The following is a 20,093-nucleotide window of genomic DNA, read 5'->3' on the forward strand; positions in this document are numbered from 1 at the left end:
TTTTTTTTTTTTTTTTTTTTTTTTTTTTTTTTTTTTTTATTCGAAGATTTTTTGCTAAGCAAGAGGAAAAGAAGAAAAGCCTTTGTAATTTTTGCAAAGGGTTTCGGGACATAGTGTTTAAATGACGAGCGAAAAGCAGTTTTTCTCTTGGTAGTTGGTGAGTTTGTGGAGATGGAGGGCGATGCTGTGGGCAGCGCAGGTATGTGCCCTGAGGAGATGCGTGCTTTCTTTCACCGCATCTGTGTAACCTGGCTGCTAACTGCCATTTACATACCCCTGCGGCTTGATGTGTCTGTTAGGGCTCAGTAACAACGATTATTTTTATTAAAAGCCTTCCAAAGCAAAGATTATGAAGGACAGAGGAGAATGTGCTAGCCTCGCAGCCGAAGCAGTCCGTCCTCTTCCGTGACAAACCGAACATGTTGGACCAAATCCTCAGCACCGTGAACTGGCGCAGAACCGCCCCGGTTCGCCTCAGCTGAGGGTCTCATTCCAGGGGGCTACACACTGACAATACGGAGCAGGTTCCTTCACAAAAAGGCACGGTCTCGCATTTCGAGAAAAACCAAACTAAGCTCGACTGAACCAAAATAAAATCCCATTCTGTGCTACAATAATTATCTGTAATGACTGCACATACTTTGTATCTCATGCACAGAGGCACATGTTTAACCAGGAGCTGTATTTGATGGTTTAGAATGAAAAGAACTAGTTTTTACTTTATGCCTTTATTTGCTTTGTGGTTGTTACGCAGTTATTTCATCCCAGAATATGTGAACAAATCCTTAAGAAATGAAATGCATTCTGCTTTATCATTGCATGTCCTGAAAAGGCTGCTGGTGACTTCACCATTTCAAGTGGCTTTACAACGAGAAGTTTAATAATCACATTTTTATAGTTTTTTTTTCTGTGATGTTTTACTTGCCTGGTCAAAATTACCCAACGCAGCACAAAGATCAGGCAGTGTTTCAGGTAGTGGCTTATCAGTTATTGTAATAAGAGGTTTCCAAAATCCCCTCTGGAGTGAGGCATTCTTTAGGAGAAGGGGCAGGTTCCCTACACTCAAACGCGATCACCCCGGTGACTTCCTTCGCTGGGTTTCTTCAGTAATTTCTCTAATGTGTCAAGCCACTTTGCTGCAAAATAAATATTCAGAGATGGGGAGGGAGGAGGGGGAGAAGGAAGGAAAAAATAGGCTTCCCAGTGAGCTATTGATTTGAAATATGAAACATTTTATTGATACAAGAAAAACCCAGACATAAGGAAGCGGTTTGATATTGCACAATATTTGAAAAAAATCATGTGCATCTGTTTAGCACAATATACTGCATAATGACAGCAATCTTCCCTGTTTGTATCTATTCATCTGATTATACAGCGTAACAATTCTTTTTGCTACATATTTATTTACTAAAGAATTTTTTTTAATGGATAATAAATTAGTAAATCAAATACCATGTGCTTGGGAAAATACGTTAGTTGACTCCCTGCACACAAGATAGTTGCAATTCATATTTTATGTGATATTCAGTGATACTTGCATATACAGACCTCGCTATGAAGTTACGTGCTTCCCTTGTGGAGAAGACAAAGGAAGTTCTAAATCACTATTTAGTACTCTTTCATCTAGGCACATGTTATTTTGAAAAGCTTCAGTTTGTAACACTGCAATGCAGCACTGATGTAATGAAGAGCTTTGACTTACTTGAAGTATAACCCAGTGGCCCTCTTTTGATGCTTTTTCCATAGCTATTTCTGCTGCTGCTTCCTGTCCTTGACCCAAAGATACATTGTGAAGTTCTCCTGAGTCAATGGTAAATTCAAACTTGTCCACTAAACAGAACAATACACCGTACTACTTTGAGCCAAATAATGAAGTGTTCAAACGAGCATGTGTTCTACACACAGTGTTTAAATGGCACACATCACAGGAGTCACTAAAGTGAAAAAACAGCCCTTAAAAATACAGTTTCAATTAACCAGCTGAGCTAGGATATTGTATTGCTTTCTGGCTAGGTATTCTGTGTTAGCAAAATACTGCTGCGTCTGAAAAGCAACCCAGAAGCAGAGCAGTTGATTCGTGCTAATGGATCCCTACCATTGCCTATATAAATATTTCCATACATGCAAAAATGGATATGGATGGCTGATTAAAGAAAAAAATAAAGAATAAATGAATTTAGTGAGTCACTAAGGTAACACTGCATGCAGGCAATACAAGAGGGTAGACAAAGTCCCGACGCTGACTCCAGGAGTTAGTTTGCTACAAGGAGGGTTAGCAAGTTCTCAGCCTGTTTAGGTAGAGGGGTTGTTGCTCAGGTATCCTTATGCAAGGTGGATGACTTGCACTAGTAAATGGAGAAGAGCAGACAGCTACCTCTGATATCAGAGAGCAGCCGGCATTCACCCAGTCAGCTGTCTGAGTCAAGCACTGTAACTTTCATCAGGTAGTTAGTATGTGCTCCAGCTCTAACACCGTTTGTGCATTAACATGTGACAGTGCTCAGCACTCGCAAATGGAGCCGCCTTTTATTTCTCTGCCTCTGGTAGTTAAAATAAAGACCAGTCGTACTACTAGGTCATTTGGTAGAAATGTCTCTAATGGAAAATGCTGTGTTTCCTTGTGGTTATTAGTGACAGGGTCTAGTCTCCTGGTTCAGAATTAGTCAGGGGACCAGACCAGGAGACATACTACTGGGGAGCAGCACTGCCTTCTTTAAGGTTTCTGTGAATGCTGCCTTACACCTCTTGCACAATTTGTTCCAAGTTATGTTTGGACAAAGATCCCATAAGTTAAGAATTACAGTTGACAGAGCCTCAGGGAAAACAACAGTTAAGGTGTAAGACCCATCTACGGGGCATAATATTTTATCATGACTTCATTTGGTAGAGATCCAAGTACAACACAGGTTAGGGTCACACACAGTGTAAAAACCTGTCCTTCAAAGGGCTGAGGCTAGTAACGCGAACTGACAGCACAAGTCATACCGGCAGGTCGGCTGTCTCACATCATTATCAGGTTCAGGAGAGAACTTTTTGCTTTTCATTCTTTTAGAAATTTCTTTTTTCTGTACGTTACAACTTCAGTGCTTCTGCTTGTCTTTCCAGGAGCCTTCAGTATCTCTGTCCGAGTCACAAAATTTATTCCTTGTTGTCTGCAGTTGAAGAATTAGTATCGAGAGCCAGCACGTTCGAACATAAGCATGTGGATTTCGAAAATCTGTATAACTGAAGATCTTGATTTTTTTTTTACGTTGCAAGATCTTTATTATAGTCATGCCTAGGTGACTGAAGACATGCCGTTTGCTAATTTTTCTCCATGCAGAGTTATAAAATCAGGTAACTGTTGAGTTAGTGGTCAATGTAAATTTAGAGAGTTCATAAAGCATCCATTTCTTTTCACCTGTCTAAAGGCTTCAGGAGAGAACAGCTGTGAAATTAGTGGAAAAGACTTGCAATGCTTATCGGTGTTTATTTTTGCAAAAGCTTTAGATTTTATTTGTGGCCAAATTCCCTGTTCAGAACATTTTTAAAGCTTTTAAACCATAGAGTACAGGCTACGGTTATCATAAGCTTAAATGATAGACATATAGAAACATTTCTCATAGTGCATGAATCAGTTCGCAGATGGTGATTAAGTACCTTGGTTTGCAAGACCAACTGAGCCTCCACCAAAACAGGGAGAAATTCTAAATGTAAGTCTTTTCTGAAATATCTACCTTCACAAATTAAATTTGGACTTCTGTGTGTGCAAGCCTTTTAGTATGTCAACAAGACTGTAAATAGTAAATTGTGTTGAGAAAGAGTATTAATACAATATTCCAAGGTCAGCTGAACTTAAATTTCTCTAGAAGAAGAACAGTTTACATTAAGAAATTGCCAGGTCAGAGATATATGGCAAAATGCTTAAAATCTTAGAAGACTGTAAGAAAGACCCAGCTGTAAATTTCCTACTGTTGTAAAAAAAAATAATAATAATAAAAGGGGGGGAGGGGGAGCTCTACGCCATTATTTATGGTGTTGTAGAGGGATGTGCTGTGTACTGTTAGTTGGTATTTAATTCAGAAGTGCATTCAGCTTTGTATTAGTAGCGACCACTGAGTTATAAGCCATCAGAACAGCAAAAGATAGGGCAGAAATAAACTGTTGACTGAAATTGCCCCTTTGAAAAAGGACAGGAATTTTGAGAGGGGAGGGAAGGAGTTTCCTTGTCTCTGGTGGTTTATTATTCTCTGGAAACAGGTAAACCAACCCTGGCTCATGAAGATACTTTAGAATAGGAAATGTTTTGCCTTTGAAATGTACGAGATTACATGTCATTTCAAATGGTGTTCATGGCGAAGATACCCCTGGGACCACCTTACAAGAGCTTTATTTCTTGCCTGCAAATTAGTCAGTTCAAAACACTTCTCATCTCTGCCTTCAGCTCTTAATACCACACACGCCATTCGTAAAATAGGGGATAAGAATGAAAAGACCTTGAATACAAAAGTACAATTAAAAAAATAAAACAAAAGACTGTAAAGGCAAGAACAAGAGGCATTTCAGACGACAAGGAATAGAATGAAATTTTGGTGCATTTTTGGAGGCATTTCAATAAACCCTCTTTTTTCAGATTCAGCAGGGGCTCATTGAAACAGCTATGTTTTCCAAGTGGCAGACAGACAATAGCATCTAAATTATTTTTAAGAAAGCACTCATAGCACTAAAGCACCCACTACTACTAAATCCATCTTAGAGGAGAAGGGTGGAGGAAAAAGAAAGGTCAACAAATGTATCAAGTTCTTTGTGTAATGCTTCACTGACATTTTCCAACTGCCTTAGCTGGCTTTTATTTTTTTATTTTATTTTTTTTAGGAATCCTGGTAAAATGCAGTGAAGGATTTAAGGTCATCATCTGTCTCTCCCTAACTTCTGACATCTCTTTATAACAAGAAAGAGTCACAGCCAACTGTAACAGGAGGGCAACACAATGAATCCCGGTAAGACAGGGAAGGGGGGAGGTCTGCTGCCCCTTTGCCCCTATTTCTTCCTTGCAGAACAGAAGTACCATCTGTTCCATGCATTTGATTTCCATTCCATAATAACTACCACAGGAAAAAGATTATCAAGTGATCTAAAGCACTATCAGCATTAGCGAGTCTTCCCCATCCAGTGTGTTTTGTTTGCACCTCCAAAGATCTGTGGATAAAATGGATACAAGAAAGTGCCTTAATTGCCTGGAATTATTCTGCTCTCTAGTAGAGGGCCATATGCTCAAGGTGTGGAACATGACCAGACTAAGGATATTTAGGTAGTGGGGTTAGAAAGAGATTTAGGAAGACCAGTTGAGAGGAAGGATATTTAGATACTCCAGCCTGAATTCAGTAAACCAGTCACTATTACTTGGTGCTGTGATATGTCATCAGAACAATGCAAAATCGAGTTAGAGTTTGCTGTGTGAGGCTAGACAGTCAGTGTTAAAGTATAAACCTCTTTCAAAGGAATCTGTAAAAAAGTTTATTATGCTTCATTGTCAGATTTTCTGCATTCTCAATTTAAAAGCCCAGCACCGCCAAATCCCCCAAACACAATCCAGCAAACTCAGCTTCAGATCCAAAAAAACAATGAGAACTTCCTGTCCTCCTAACCCAGTGCAGGTGCCGGAGATGCTGTAGATCCCCTACTTGTGCCCAGTTTTGCTTGGTGTATTGCTGATGAAAGTAAGGGGCTGGAGCAGTAGATGTCAGTGAAGGAAAAGCAACCACAATGTGATGTTTGCAGAGCAAGGTAATGATTTACCAATAGGTTCGGTGGGACTTCTCTGTCCTAGCTCTTCAGCCATTTCAATGCTATTTCCTCTTGATCGCTATACCAGATCATTTTATGTCTCTCTTTTCATCTTCTTATCTTTTCCCCCTTTTCTGGTGCTGCCTGGCCCACCTTGTTACTTAAAGCACTTTGATGACCAGAACTTTGATGTCCATGTTGTCAGATCCCAGCTTTCTACTCTAGGTCCAGGGAAGGATCTCAGCCATGGGAGAAGCATGGACTGTAAATAAACTCAGAAGATGATCTAAGAGGACAAAGTCATGAAAACGGCTAGCAAGTAGTTTGTGCTTCAGGCTAGATTATTTTGCGCAAGTCATACTTTGCTTAAGCTGCATCTGAAATCTGAAGCTGATCTGTCTGGCAAACCTACTGATGTCTACGTTGTCAAAATACATGAGACAACATTTCATTTCTCCAAATTTCCATTCATTTCATTGCCTTATTTTCTTTCTTTTCCTCCCACACCGGGATGACATTTTGAAGCATACTTTAAAGAGCATAATTTGATCAAATGATCCAAGGGAACTCCCTACAGACATCCATGATTTAACGCTAGATCTGCTCTAAAGGTTGGCACGTCTGACAATGGAAATTGGTTTAACCCCAGTTAATTTCTAGATAATAAATGTGGTGTGTTTTTCAGAGTCAGGACGGGATTTTGTTTACACAGCTCAGTCAGAAATATATCAAACAAGGACAGGGCCCAGCTGGGTGTGGCAGTGAGCACGTTGAGCATCCCAGCCTAGGCAGAAGCAGAAGGGGCTCAGCACCTTCCTGGAGCCAGCCCTTGTACATGTCCTCCTGTGAGGTCCTTGTAGGTGACTTCCAGGTAACCTCAAGGAGACTGGGCAGGAATGCAGTGTTTGGCTGATTTATGGTTTGGTACACCTTTGTGCTCTGAAAACAAGTAGGGTCAGCACTTGAATCTGAATTTTTGTCCTCCCTTTCGCTTCTCCATTTGGGATTTCATTTCCTAGCTCGCAGCACATGCACTGGAAGCCAGATCAGTTTTTTTTATTAGGTTAGGATTTTTCTCCTAGTCCTGACTCACATCCCTGCAGGCTTTGGGTTCCTCTGCTCTGTACCCATTTATCACTTTTTTTCAAAGGGAAGAAGGCAACTCTTGGTATGAGTGCAAAACTCAGAAGAGGTCTGTGCCGAATAAGAGCAAGAACACAGCTGCACAAGACTCGGCACACTTCTCATAGACAAAATGCAATGAAGGGAAAGATGACACTTTAAGCTAAATCAGACATCATTATGCAATACTCCTCCCATTCAGCTTGCCCTAGCAGGAATATGTACGTGCAGCAGCAGCACTTGGGACATGAAGAACTCCTTTGAAAGTAGATGTGTTTCCCAGTGTTTGAGGTGTGGATGGAGAATAAAAAAAAAAAACGGCTGTCCCTGCAGCGGTGCCCCCAGCAGCAATGGCTTCTGTGAAGACCTGCTTTTGTGTCCTTAATGAGAAGACCAACATCCACTGCCTGAGAAGGTTTCCAGAGGTTGGGCAGAACCAGTCAGCAGCATAAACACCCAAGCTGCAGCCAGGAGACCCAACGGAAGTACATGGACAAAACCGTCCACATTCCCTCTACCTGTGAAGACGAGGCAGCGAGGCACGTGTCACCTCCCTCTCTGACGTGAGGCCTGAAAGTCATTAGGGAAAGGCCTGTCCTGAGGACTGCATGGCTGCACGTACACATGTATGCACACACAGTCGTAAATGGGAGCTTGTGCAGGGTCCGTGCTGCACTGGGCTGTGGAAGTAAGCTTTTCTCTTTCAGACAGACCAATGTGAACGATTCCTGGGGGTGTTAGGTGGGTGATCGTGTCCTCCACCCTCAGCCTCTCTACTGTTTTTATTTTGGCTTCCAAGACCTGAAATACTGGAGGTGTTAAGAGGTGATACTACAGTCAAAGCCATCTTATTGACAAAAGGGAACACACTGCATGTATGGACCTAAGAATTTATTGTTAGACTAATAAATGTTTTAAATATCTAAGAGTCAAAATTACCAAATTAATACAGGAAGGCCTCATTAAAAATAGAGTTAAAGCTGTTACACAGAATTTCCCTGTTCTCTTGTGTTGTGCTTACTCCTCCAGGGTGCCTTTGGGTCTGAAGATTGACACTTTGGTATTTCTCAGAAGGAATGGAGGAGTATTATGGTGAGTCATCACCAGGAGGAGTGTGATATTCAGGGGGTAGGGGGATGCTTTCTGCTCAGTCTGGTGTCTGCTTGGATTTGATTTTACATGTTTTCTTAACACTAGCAGCTTACTGTAATTAAATCACTGTGATGTGTCCTCTGTGTCTGCACTCTTCCCTGTGACTTACTCTAGAGCCATACACAGTTCAGTCCACAATGAAAATCCACTTGTTTTTACTATAAACTAAAGTTAAATTAGCTGAGAGTACCGCACAACTAGACATAGCTAAAAGAAGTTAAAATCTGCTTAGGCCAAGACCAGCCCAGGGAACTGCTGAGGCCTTGCACCGTCATGTCAGTACATTCCCCCTTGCTTTTTACTAATAGTGGCAAAATCACATTTACTTGGCTATAAAGTCCCTTTGGTTAGTCTGTGAATTGCAGATTTCAGCAGGGATTTGCAAACCCTCCTGTGACTGCAGATTCACAGCTGAGCAGCAGATCTTGGGAGTGTTCGCACTGCTATCTGCTGCATCATGGAGAGCTGTATAGATCTGACTGACCTGTATTGCTTCATCGCCATAAGGAGGCCAGCTTACAAAAAAGTGTTTGATTTTCATTGTCTACATAATTTCCACAATCAACTGAAATACTGGGATTATTAAAATGAGAGCTGTAGCTTGTGGAGCTAAGTTAAAAATTCCTCAATCTGTAGGAGACCATAGTGTAACCTATAAGGGTATAGAATAATTAAAATCATCTGCTTCAACCTAAGATGCATCATACACATACACACACACGCTCACTCAGGAACACAATGAAGTAGTTCACAATTTCTGGAATTGGGTATGCACACAAACACAACTAGATTCCCACATATATGATTATAGATTGATTAGAAACAGAAGGAGAAATGTCATAATCACATCTGGTTAACTTTTTAGCTAAGCAATCATGTGAAGACTGGAAACTAATATCTTCACATTTATATTGTGTATTTCAATGTTATTTTCTGGCATTCTTCTGAAGAGACTCACTGGAATATTCAATTTTCTTTGATAGTCAATGTTCACAGATGCACATCTTTAATAACAGAAACACGCCTGTTTTATATCTCCAAAGTTATCCGATCAGCTTTTTGGTAAGAACTTTTCTATCAAGTTGATACATGATTATATAGCTTACATATTGTGGTGTTTCCATGTGCTAAAACCAGGCTGTTTAAATATATCTCCAATACAATAGTACACAAATTCATAATTTATTCAAAGAAATACAGTTTTCCATGACAAAAAAAATTTAAACCTTTTTGACCCATCTTTGCTCCTATGTTTCCAAGTTCCTACCCTTGTGAACCTCTGAGAAATATCTGTCTCTATCTTTTCTATAGCCTCTCATGAAGTATTTTTAGGCAGCAGTAAATCCCCGCCAGCTCCTTGGCCTTTTCAAGGCTGAGGAATCGCAGCTCCCTCGGCCTCTCCTGGCATGCTGCCTGCTCCAGCCTCCGCGGCTCTAGCACCGAATGGCAGCGTCTTGTACTGTGGGAGACACTATGATTAAATCTGTAATTTTCATTTATGGCATCTACTTTTGTTCACATACTTACTGAGAGTGTAACAATTTTAACTTGGTCTGCTGTACCCTCTCAGCTGTACCCTTGTCTCGAGTTTTCTCCTGTGCCATTTCAGTTGGATGTGCTCCTGTTTCAGCTTTTCAGTTTCCCTTCTCTGAAGCTCAAATTTCTGCTTACGCTGCCTGTTCTACATTTACCTCTCTTGCCACTAACCAGACAGCAAACATATGCTTCAGCATATTATAGGTTTTCTGAGAGAAGAATTTAGACTTTTTTTTTTTTTAAAAAAAAAAAAATAAAATTGCAAAATCTTGCTCTTCTTTCTGGATAGTTCTGCAAAAAGCTGGACCCCAAAGGTATGGTCCCCTCAGAATGAACATAATAATGAGAATGCTTCCAAGGAAAATAGCGAGATGATCTGAAAATGAGAGCAGCAGAGCTCATCTGTGTTCCTCTGCACAAGTCCTGGCAGCATTTGGCTCTGCAGTAAGCCAGTACAGAGTGCACCTGAGTTTCCCCTGCAGTCAGTGAGAACAGAGGATACTCAGGACTTGGTAGAAAGCATTCTCCCTTTTGAAGGGCTCTTGTAGAACCCCCTCCCGCCATTAGGAAAGTGACCTCTTCCCTTCATCTCCCCCATTCCAATTCAGGAACTTAAAATGATTGCATTAGCATTAGAAACATTCCAAAAATTTATTCTAGCAAATGCAACGGAGCTGTAATTGCAGGTGTCACAGAATTTAGTGTGAGAGGTGGTGTTTCCAAATTTTGTTTCTTAAATATTTTAGAAGTGTGTAAAGAGGGGAAGCAAGCAAACTAGCAGGCAGTGTTTTTCCCCTCAGCGGTTTTTGTGGACTAAGAATAGAGGGAACATGTAACAAGCATCTTGCTATTAAATTTGCCCATGACAAATAGTGCAGCTGCACGTAGTGTGCAAGAACATCTGTGGACTCATGACACATGCAGAACCCCCCACACTAAGAACGTGACATTATACTGAAAACAATTCAGTTGTAAAAGCAGTATAAATCTGTTTTATATAGTCTTTCTCCACCTTCTCCTCCCCCTTTTCTTTTGAATTATGTTAACTGAAGGATTCTGTCACTCCTACATGGCATTAGTAAAAATCACAATATAAACGTGACTAAGCGTTTTGGGATTGTCCCCTTTTTTCATTAAGGGCTAGAATGCAATTATGCCTTTCCTGGAGATACAGAAAGTTTAAGAAAGAATAACCAGCAATAGAAATGCATTAGACACCAGAGCCTACTCCAAGTGGAACTTGACTGGGTTTGCAGCTGCAATTTAACTCTTCAGAAATCAAGGGGTGATTTCCTGTGTCTCTGTCTCTTGTACAGTTGTTCAGTTCAAAGTGAGCAGCAGGATTGCTACCAGCCTTTATTTCACCGATGTAAATGTAAATGTGTGGATTGCTAAAAGTAAGGGGAAATTCCTTGCCTGGGATTTTGTGCATTCCCACATCTTCACATTCAAAGAATGCTGCTATGGTGGAGTTCAGTAAAAGCTCCACGTTGCCCTAACGAAGGTGTGTGCATTTTTCAAAACCCTTGAAGTCTTTTACTTACCAAAATGGTTTTAACAAAATGTTAGCTTCCTTTTTCTAAATGTTCTGCAGTTTTCTCCCTGACATACTTTCTTTGCAATCTTTAGACCTATTAAAGTAAGAAACTTTATAACGGCAACGCAAACGCTATTTTTTTCTAAGTCTGAGGTTGTCTAAAGACTGTGATGGTAACGTCATGACAAGGCAAATGCATGCCTTTAATACATGGATCATCGTTAACCCATTTCTTGGGAAACATCTTACTTCCAGTCGTAAGGGCGGTTCAGGTCTGATAACTATCTGAAGCCTCAATAACGTTTCCATGTCCTTTATGCAGACCACAGGGCAAGCCTGAAGCTGGAAGAGTCATCCAGCTTGGGTCATAATTTTCAATTTGGCGCCCATTAAATTCCTGCAGCCTGACTGCAAAAACACAACCCTTGAGAGAGATGTAATGATTTTATTGATAGCATACATTTTGAGTACACTGACTTGCTATATTCTTTGGTCGAGTCCTTTGAACTCTGCTTCATCTCCTAGCTGAATGAAGTCTTGCTTTTCTATTTCAGAGACATACTGAGCATAAATGACAATGTTTATAAAGTGCTCTGAAGATGCAAAAGATATGTAAGTACAGCTGATGTCACCTGACAACATTTGCTTACTATTAAGGGTATATTTATCTCTTAATTAAATTAGATATGATGCCTTAGTTAATAATGCAATGATTTTTAACATCCATTTCCCAGTTTGCATGTTCAGTAACTGTTTGCACAAGATACATAATCATGTGCATCACCACAGCAGAAAGGAATATCAAACCCCTGCAAAGCAGTTCTGAAGTTGGAAAAAGCTTTTATTAACTTTTAATGTCCCCATCTTTCATGTGGAGAGGTGGGCATTCAGCAGCCAGGTGTGACTGCAGTCAGTTGTGGTCACCCCATGCCAGCAAAGACTGCCTGTTGTCCACACTGCTTGCCTGAACATTGCTGCAGCTTCTGTTGTTGCTGGTTTTATGGTGACTTTTAAAAAGTCTCATTTACTTTTTCTTGTGGTGGAAAAGCTATGGTTCTTGGTGAGTAGACACATGCAGTATTCCCATGGACAAGCTATTTGAAAAATACAGGTTATAAAATAAACACAATTTAAAAAAATAAATGTATTTGTTTTAGACCAGAAGGAGCCAAATTCAGCATTAAAATTATTATTATTGTAGCTGATTTAATCATTTGTTTATCTTCATTTCTATTTCTGCTGCTGTGAGTCTTGTTGTTTATAGCTTTTCAGCCAGAAGCCTATCCCGAAGGAAATTACTGTCAGCAGCCAAAAAGAGTATCAGTAATTCATCCTCAAGCACCGTCAACTTAATTCTAAAGTGATGTCACTGCTTTACAAGTTCAGGCTAAAGTGGTGAGTTTACAAATCCATAAATCAAACCACATCAATAAAGGAAATATATATCTCCTTTTTAAATATTCTGTTTTCCTAAAACTTCATGGTAAGCATAGATTTGAGTAATTGGATCTTTGATTACTAGAAAAAAAAAAAAAAGGGAGAGAAACTTGTGAACTGCGTTCTATACATCACAGGAAGGATTAAAATAGAAAAGCTAAATAACTGCTGCCTACTCAGCCCTAGTAAATACACACTGAACATCCAGAATGGTAGCATTAAACGGTACCTTGGAAATGGCACCTGCCTTTACTGGGCCGTTTGATTTGTTTAACAGTACCCAGCAGCTGACAGCCCCCACCTGCCTCTCTGAGGGCAATGGACGGTGTGCCCTTCTCACCTGGCCTGCAGAGGGCCCAGGGCCTGGAGAAGGAACTCGTTTTGCACTGCTTCAGTACCTTCAGCTGTGTGATTGTGCTGAAATCGGTTGTAATTATAAAGGTCATTTGTGAACTCAAAAGCTGAACACAAGCTGGTGTTCTGGTATCCTCTTGAGCCTGGGGATGTTCTGCACAAGTCTTGGATACCCATCATGGGTGTATCAATGTGCTTGTTTCCACAGGCCAGCTGTATCTATCCACTGTTTACAACCAGATGAAAAAGCTTCAAGATGGAAATATTTGCTTACAAGTGTTACTGTGTAGGCTGACGAACGGCCTCTGGGAACACAGATATATTTATGTTCTAGCTGTGCTGTGAGCCCAGAGTGATTGCCTGGGTTGTAGAGAAGTTTCTCTGGATTTGTAATGGCATAAATGAGGCTGGGTTGTGTGTTCCTCTGAGCAGCATGAGGCGCGTGAGTGCGCAGTGGTGTGCGAGGCCTGGCCTGCTGGGGACCGAAGGCGAGGCCTGGGATCTGCGGCTCGCACCCCCGTCGTGCCTGCAGCCTGTGACGGTTGTGAGCAGCACAGGAGCTCATGAAATGTCTGTGGTACGAATACTTCTGAACTGACCTAATGCATCCTGAGTAACAATAAAACTGATTAAAATTCTTTAGGTCTAAAAGTGCCACTTAGAGAACAGATTCGGATGCTTTCTGTGGAGAATCAGCAAAAGATGTGGTGACATACAGCCCCAAGTGCAGGCCGAGAGCCTGGCAGTCCATGTGAGTGCACCCCCTGCCTTCAGCTCAGCCCACTGGTAAAAATGTGCAGAATTTATTGTCCAGGGCACAGCTTATTGCCACAGACAGAGTGAAGCCTCAGCACGCATTCAGATTCAGAACTGCAACCAGCACTTAGTGAATAGCAGCCACTTTCTGAGTCTCAGCACTCTATGAAAATCCTTCTTGAATCAAATGCCCCTGGGGGAGTGAGAAATTAAAGATGCTCTTCCACTCTGGGCTGGGGCATGCCACTAGATCAATACTCGGCATAAAGAGCTTTCTGCTCGTCAGTGCGGGGTAGGGGTGGCAGTCGGGGCGGACGCTCCTTGTAACAAGCACACCAACAGGCGACATACCAAGTAACATGAGAAAATGACAGTGGTGATGAAGACCAGGAGGAAAGTACAGTAGTGAGGGGCCCTGTGATGCCTGAATTGGAAAGCATTTTGCCTCTCAGCTTGAACTTTTTAATTAAGGCATTTCCCAGTAATTTCAACTATGTTTAAAGAGCAATCATTTCAGTGCTCTCGCTCACTAAATATTTCTTGCAGTCTAACTAAGCAGTTACAGAGGTGGGAGCTGAATTCCTTCAGCTCCACTGCATTAACAGCAACTCCTTTCCAGCCTACGCTGCGGGTCGGTGCTGTCCTGTGGCAGCCTTCTTGGACTTGGAGGGTGTGGAGAGCTCAGACAGGGCTGGTACCGTCCCCGGCTGGCACTCAGGACCCGCATGTACTCAGACACAGTCCCAGGCAGCACAGGCTGTGGGAAATATTTTCTGTCATTTCCTAGAGGGGCAGGGAGGGAAGGGAGGACGCTGGTTGCTGTAGGAGGGGCAGTAGGTACGGCTGAACTGGAAGGAGGGGAAGGGCTCAGGGATATAATGAGGAGGTGGGGGAAATGACACGGGAATGAAAGGGTGAGTGAGTATATGAGATACCCACTCATCCTGGCCTTTCTCTGTTCAAAGCACTCCCTCAAAGGGTGGGTACCAGACTTGAACAGAGGGGATGGATGTCAAAATGTTTCCATAAAGAATATAGTGTAATAAATCAGAGAAAAGGGCAGAAAGGAGGCAAGGAGCAAACGGTAGGAGAATTATTTTTATTCTGAGTGAATGATTATGTCTCCTGGGTGATTACACATCGGGGTGGTGGTGTGTTGGGGAGGACTATTCAGCTAGAGAGAAAGGAGTGCTCAAATTGCAATCATCGAACTATAGTGCATGCAAGGGAGTAAATAAGATAAGAAAAGGTCAGAGAAGAGAAAATCCAGCTGGATTCAACATGCAACAGCACTGCAGTCCTCAGGAGTTAAGACAACCATCATACAGGCGTAGGAGAGCTTTCAGAGGGAGATAGTTTGAATACTGGCAGAGCATAATCAAATAGCTGCTGGGGTAAACAGCAAAGACTAAAAAAAAAAGTACTGAGAAGACATAACTTGCAAGTGCTGGGTCAAGTACAAGACCAATAATTTCTTTCAAGTTGTCTACCAAAGCAAGGCCTCTAGCAAGAAATACCTGCTGTGTAACATGCACCTATAAAAATCATACCAGTATAGGGCTGGAGAAAGACAAGTGATACAATGCCAGCGTCATGTATCCATGCGTTATCCTTCAATGAGCTTCCATCAGGAAAAGGTTTTAGTAGAGCTATAACAGTTCCTGGGGCATTAGGATAATTGTGTGACATCAGGAGCTCTGGAAAAATAGTTGCCATTTTTTCTCAATAGCTTAGCAGATGTTTTTACTCTCATTTGTACCTGTAGCTGCCAACTGGCTCTTTCCCATTTTGACTGAAATAACAGATAACTTCCAAATCTGAGCCAGGTTTAACTTTAATCCATTTGATCCCCCGGAGCTGTGGCTTGGTCAATCCATGCCAGTGATGACTATATGTAAGACCAATGGCTTTTTGTGTGGTCTTAGTATTGCCAGGAACTTCCTTCACTGTTCTATTTAGCTACTGTCGTTGTATCGTCCATTGCACAGTAATGGTTCGGGAACTTCTGTCACTAGAAGGGGGACCTGAAATAACAAAGAACGAGTTTTAATTTCCTAGTGACAGTAGCTGGTGTGTCTCAATATTCACTCATTTTTGTAATAAAAAACTGCAGCATCAGTGGAAAACATTATTTTTCTCACTTCACTCAGAAGTCAGGGAAAAACAGAGGAGGATTCCTGCTTGGAATCCAAACTCCGAAAGCTTCGAGTTACTTTATGTAGCAGCCCAGCATTCAGAGACCCAGGGCATGGAGGCAGTAAATGCCACTACATGCCAATTCCCTGCTTCCCTAGACTAGATTTCTGGTCAAAGTTAATGATTCATAAGATTCTGCACTGATTTTACTGTGAGCTTCACATTTGCATAAGTAAAAGCTTATGCAGCTTCTGTAGGGAGATTCTTGGTGAAATTGCAGTACAAAACATTGATATTATGTAATTATAGTAGTTCATAGCAACTTAAATGAAATTGTTACTTTAAACATGCTCTAAGTGGCTCACAATGAAACTTTTGTACGACACACCTACAAAACAAATGAGTTAATCACAATATGTGTCATTTTTAATTTTTCTCTTTCATTTCTCTTTCAGTCATTCTCTCTTTGTAATTAGCATGAAGACTATCCTTCAGTCAAAACTAGCCACCTGGAAAGTTTCAGCTTGTAATATGCAGCTTTTTTGTGAATTATGAATGTGCAAAAAAAGAGACCTTTCTCCCCACACCCCCTTCCTTGCATAATTCAAATATGAATGAATGAATTTTATTCAGGCTTACAAAAAAAAAATAAAAAAAAAATAAAATCATATTTCAGCTGATAACAAGCATGAGAAATTTCAGATGAAAGGGATTTTTTTTAAAGAATATTATGAGCATGGGAGAACAGCAGGTTAAGATGGAAGGCTCAGTGCAGCCTTAGCTATAACAATTGCTAGCAAGCAAATACTATATCCAAGCACTAAATCTTGCTTTGTGCTGCCCTGGTGCACAGTAGTGGGGAGAGAATAGAATAATAAAAGCCGGTCCCCTTATGCAAACAGCAGGGCATAGCACTCAACAGAATACAAGAAGAAGGTGAGCCTGCCTACTGTTCTGGCTTGCTAACCGTATTCCTGAGGTCTGTGGGTTAGTTGTCACCCCTAGCTCCAGTCAGCTAGCAAATGTACTTCAAACAATAGCAAGGGGCACATTTTGGGCCTTTCCAGAAGAACACTGTACCAATTCTTCGCCTCCAAATACACTGTTCTGTTAAATAAAGTATTTGAAGGAAGTTCATATAAGCAACACGGTGGTTTAACAGGTCAAAAAGGGAGTGGAAGAGCTGCTAGATTTTTTCTGATTAACTGTGTATTTTAAAAAATACAGAGCTGTGAAGAAGGCATGACGTGCAAGCCCTCACTTACCGCCCTGCTTTTCAAGTGAAGCACCCCCAGATTTCAGCTCATGCCAAAACCACTTTGAAGGTGAACTTTCACAAGAACTAAAGATTGTGATCTGGAACACCTTTCTGCACTGTGTTTTCTCTTGCTCCTACTACTGCTCTGGTGAGAAGTCTGTCTCATATTTTCTGCCCAGAAAACAATATTAAAGAAGCATTCACTTACTGCTCATAAAAACCTGTCCACCACTGTGGCTAAAGACTAATGAGCACTTCAGGATTTATGCTTGGCAAGCCCAGACATAAAAAATATCTTCTATTCTGACAAGAGTTGCCTGTTGCAAGTTGAATTTGGCAGTAAGTGACTGAAATTGAGTTGTCAGCATCCTCTTGCATAGTAGGAAAAGTTGTTGCTTTCTTGTGCAGATGCAAGAGTTTCTGTGGGAAAACAGAACATAATCATGGTTCTGAATGTCTCTGTGGATTGGTAATGTCTCTAATACATAGATCACTTGTGCAAATTCAGTCCCAGCTGGATGGGAAATTATTGAAAATGGTTGTTGTTTGATTGATATAAAATGAGTTGTCAGCTTGATTCAATGCCTCCAGGGCAGATGTCCACAGCGTAATTGGCACCTGTCAGAAGCAAAGAATTCCTTGGTACAGAGTAACAGCTACTCAGGCAGCCACCCCAAAATAGTCCTTGCGTGCCAGGGCTTGGAGGGAAGGCAGGCAAAAATAGTTTCTACTTTCAGGCAGAATCTTTTATGCCATAAAATCGGTACGAGATTTGACATGACACTTGGTGCAAGGTTTTTCTTGGCTAGAGACTATCAGCCAGCTCCCCTGCTGTTTGGGCAACACTTTCCCTAAGAATCAGAGGAAAGCACATACATTAAGATATTTGTTAATATCGTCATGGTAAGGGTATATTTATAAAGATTTTTTTTACGTATTTACTTACTAAAAGACATGCTGTTAACAATTTTATTTTCCTACATCTTGAGCAATTCTCCTCACTGCAATGACAACCATACAACTAGGGAAATAAGAGAAAGTCTTCTCAGAAAAAAAATATGGTAAAGAAACCACCACATCTGACAGCACAACAGTCAGTACTGAACTGTTTGCTAATGGTAAGGAGCAACCCATTGTTTACCACTGACTGGAATAAAACTGATTTTTTCCTACAAGTCACCAAATAGCTGTCATATGGTTGTTACTGCCTTTGACCGAGTCTGGTACAGCTAACAACAGGAATGAATTCAATCTCCCGTCACCAATCTGTCGAGCTGGCCACCTTCTTCATGGAGCTGCTGCTCTGGGAGGTGCCAGCTGAAGGGCTTTCCATTAAAATTCATTTTACTGTCTTCATCTAGCGAATGGCTCAACTTTCCTTCTTTCATCTCTGTTTCCTCCTTTAGATTATTTTTCATTATGCCTCCCCCCCCAACGTACAGACACTTTTCCTTTCATCTCTATATGTATGCTATTCCAGCACTTGTCAGCCACAGCAGGAGGGACATGGTAGAACCAAACAATATGATATGTTAGGTGGAAGAAAATATTATTATCAGACGCCTCGGAACAATCATTTATTGTCACACTTTAAAGAGGTCTGCTATGTTATTTATTTTATTATTCTGTATTAGGTACATGGTTTAATTTTACAGGCATTATTAATCACTAAAATACATTACACTTTCAGCCAGGATGTTAACATTTTAAATGCATTCATCTTGCTTCTTTAAACAGAAACAATGGGCCTTCTGCAGTGCCCTCCCTCCCCTTTAGTCAATAAATCCTTGCTATTGATTCAGGAAATAACTCTAAGCACTGTTTTATATTTTAAGTTCTACTGGCCAGGCACAGCCATATAATTTTGCTTAATAACAAATGGATCTTCTATTTTTGCTGGTTACTATGTGTTTGGTTATCAAACTCACTTTGAAAGTATTGGGTAGCAAAGCACAACACCTATCATGACAGAGAGGCACCACAAGAGATTTCCTAAATGAATGTTACAATAAAAGTATTTTTAAAAAATTAAAAAGTGTGTGTGTGTAAAAAGCAGCCTCATCAGTAGATGAATGATAAATGAAAAATCCATCAGTGAGTATGGATTCCCTTGAGCCAGCTTGGATCAACAGCCAATATGGATTTTTGATAATTCATGGCTTTGCCATTATTTATTCTCTCCTGAAATACCCATTGCAAATCTCAGAGAGATAATTAGAGAATTATCATATTGCTTAACTAAGTAGTGCAAATTGTATTATATTCTATGTATCTCAACCCAGGGCAGTATCATTAGCATCGTTTAATTGTTGCAAATATAGTCATTGCATTTTAATAAATTGTCTTCATTGTCAATATCTACGATTAACTATTTCTCTCTTCTTAATGTTCCTGGATAGGTTAGTTACCAGGTAATCTTACAGTTAATATATACCACAATGAGGCAAAATGTAAGAAAATGCAAAGGTCAAAAACATGTTTCTATTATGAAAAAAATGAATGATAATGACATAATTTTTTCAGCTCATCAGGTTCTTTGCTAAGTGCCTCTGTTATTGCCAGATCAGTAGTGTATAACAAAGAAGTGCTTTCTGTGGACTGCTTCATTAGCCTGCCCTGTAGGACCTCACCTCAGACCTTTCACTAATCTGTTGGCCAGCTCAATAGCCTTGTTAGTTCTATTCACTTCTTCCTGGCAGCGGCTTTTCTCAGCTGTAGCTCTCTCCTCTCAAAGGAAGTGGTTAAGGCAGCCAGGATTGTGTCTAGTTCCTTCAAATAAAAACAGTAAGAAACAACTTGGACATTGTGAGAACACGTAAAAATATTTCTGCTGTCCCATTTTCTATTTCTGAAAGTTAAATTATACAGTGCAAGAAAGGTGTAAACATCTACTGCTCTTTGAGCCTTTGTCTAGGTCACACTTGAAAGGAGGATTTGGGAAAAGCTCGGGGAAAATGTGGCTGGTTCTTAATGTTCCCCACTTGTTCACAACAGCATTAAAAATGAATCCTCAAACCTGATCTTATATCAGTGCAG

The 20,093-nt window shown here is 40.8% G+C and overlaps 1 long non-coding RNA gene across 7 annotated transcripts in view; it reads left to right on the plus strand.

Annotated features, from left to right (window-relative positions):
• LOC118170119 overlaps window positions 1-19,076 on the plus strand; it is a 21,053-nt gene extending 1,977 nt beyond the window's left edge. For 3 of the 7 annotated variants that reach the window (XR_004752493.1, XR_004752498.1, XR_004752495.1), the window contains exons 2-5: window positions 4,858-4,982; window positions 6,920-7,983; window positions 11,671-12,511; window positions 16,255-19,076. This is a non-coding gene — a long non-coding RNA (uncharacterized LOC118170119). Of the gene's footprint in view, window positions 1-1,749; window positions 1,815-4,857; window positions 4,983-6,919; window positions 7,984-11,670; window positions 12,512-16,254 lie in introns of all 7 variants that reach the window. The other 4 variants (XR_004752496.1, XR_004752494.1, XR_004752497.1 and 1 more) reach the window with 4 other exon arrangements.
• Window positions 19,077-20,093: the final 1,017 nt, after the last annotated feature.

Source organism: Oxyura jamaicensis, chromosome 7 (genome assembly GCF_011077185.1).
Source record: "Oxyura jamaicensis isolate SHBP4307 breed ruddy duck chromosome 7, BPBGC_Ojam_1.0, whole genome shotgun sequence".
NCBI lineage: Eukaryota > Metazoa > Chordata > Aves > Anseriformes > Anatidae > Oxyura > Oxyura jamaicensis.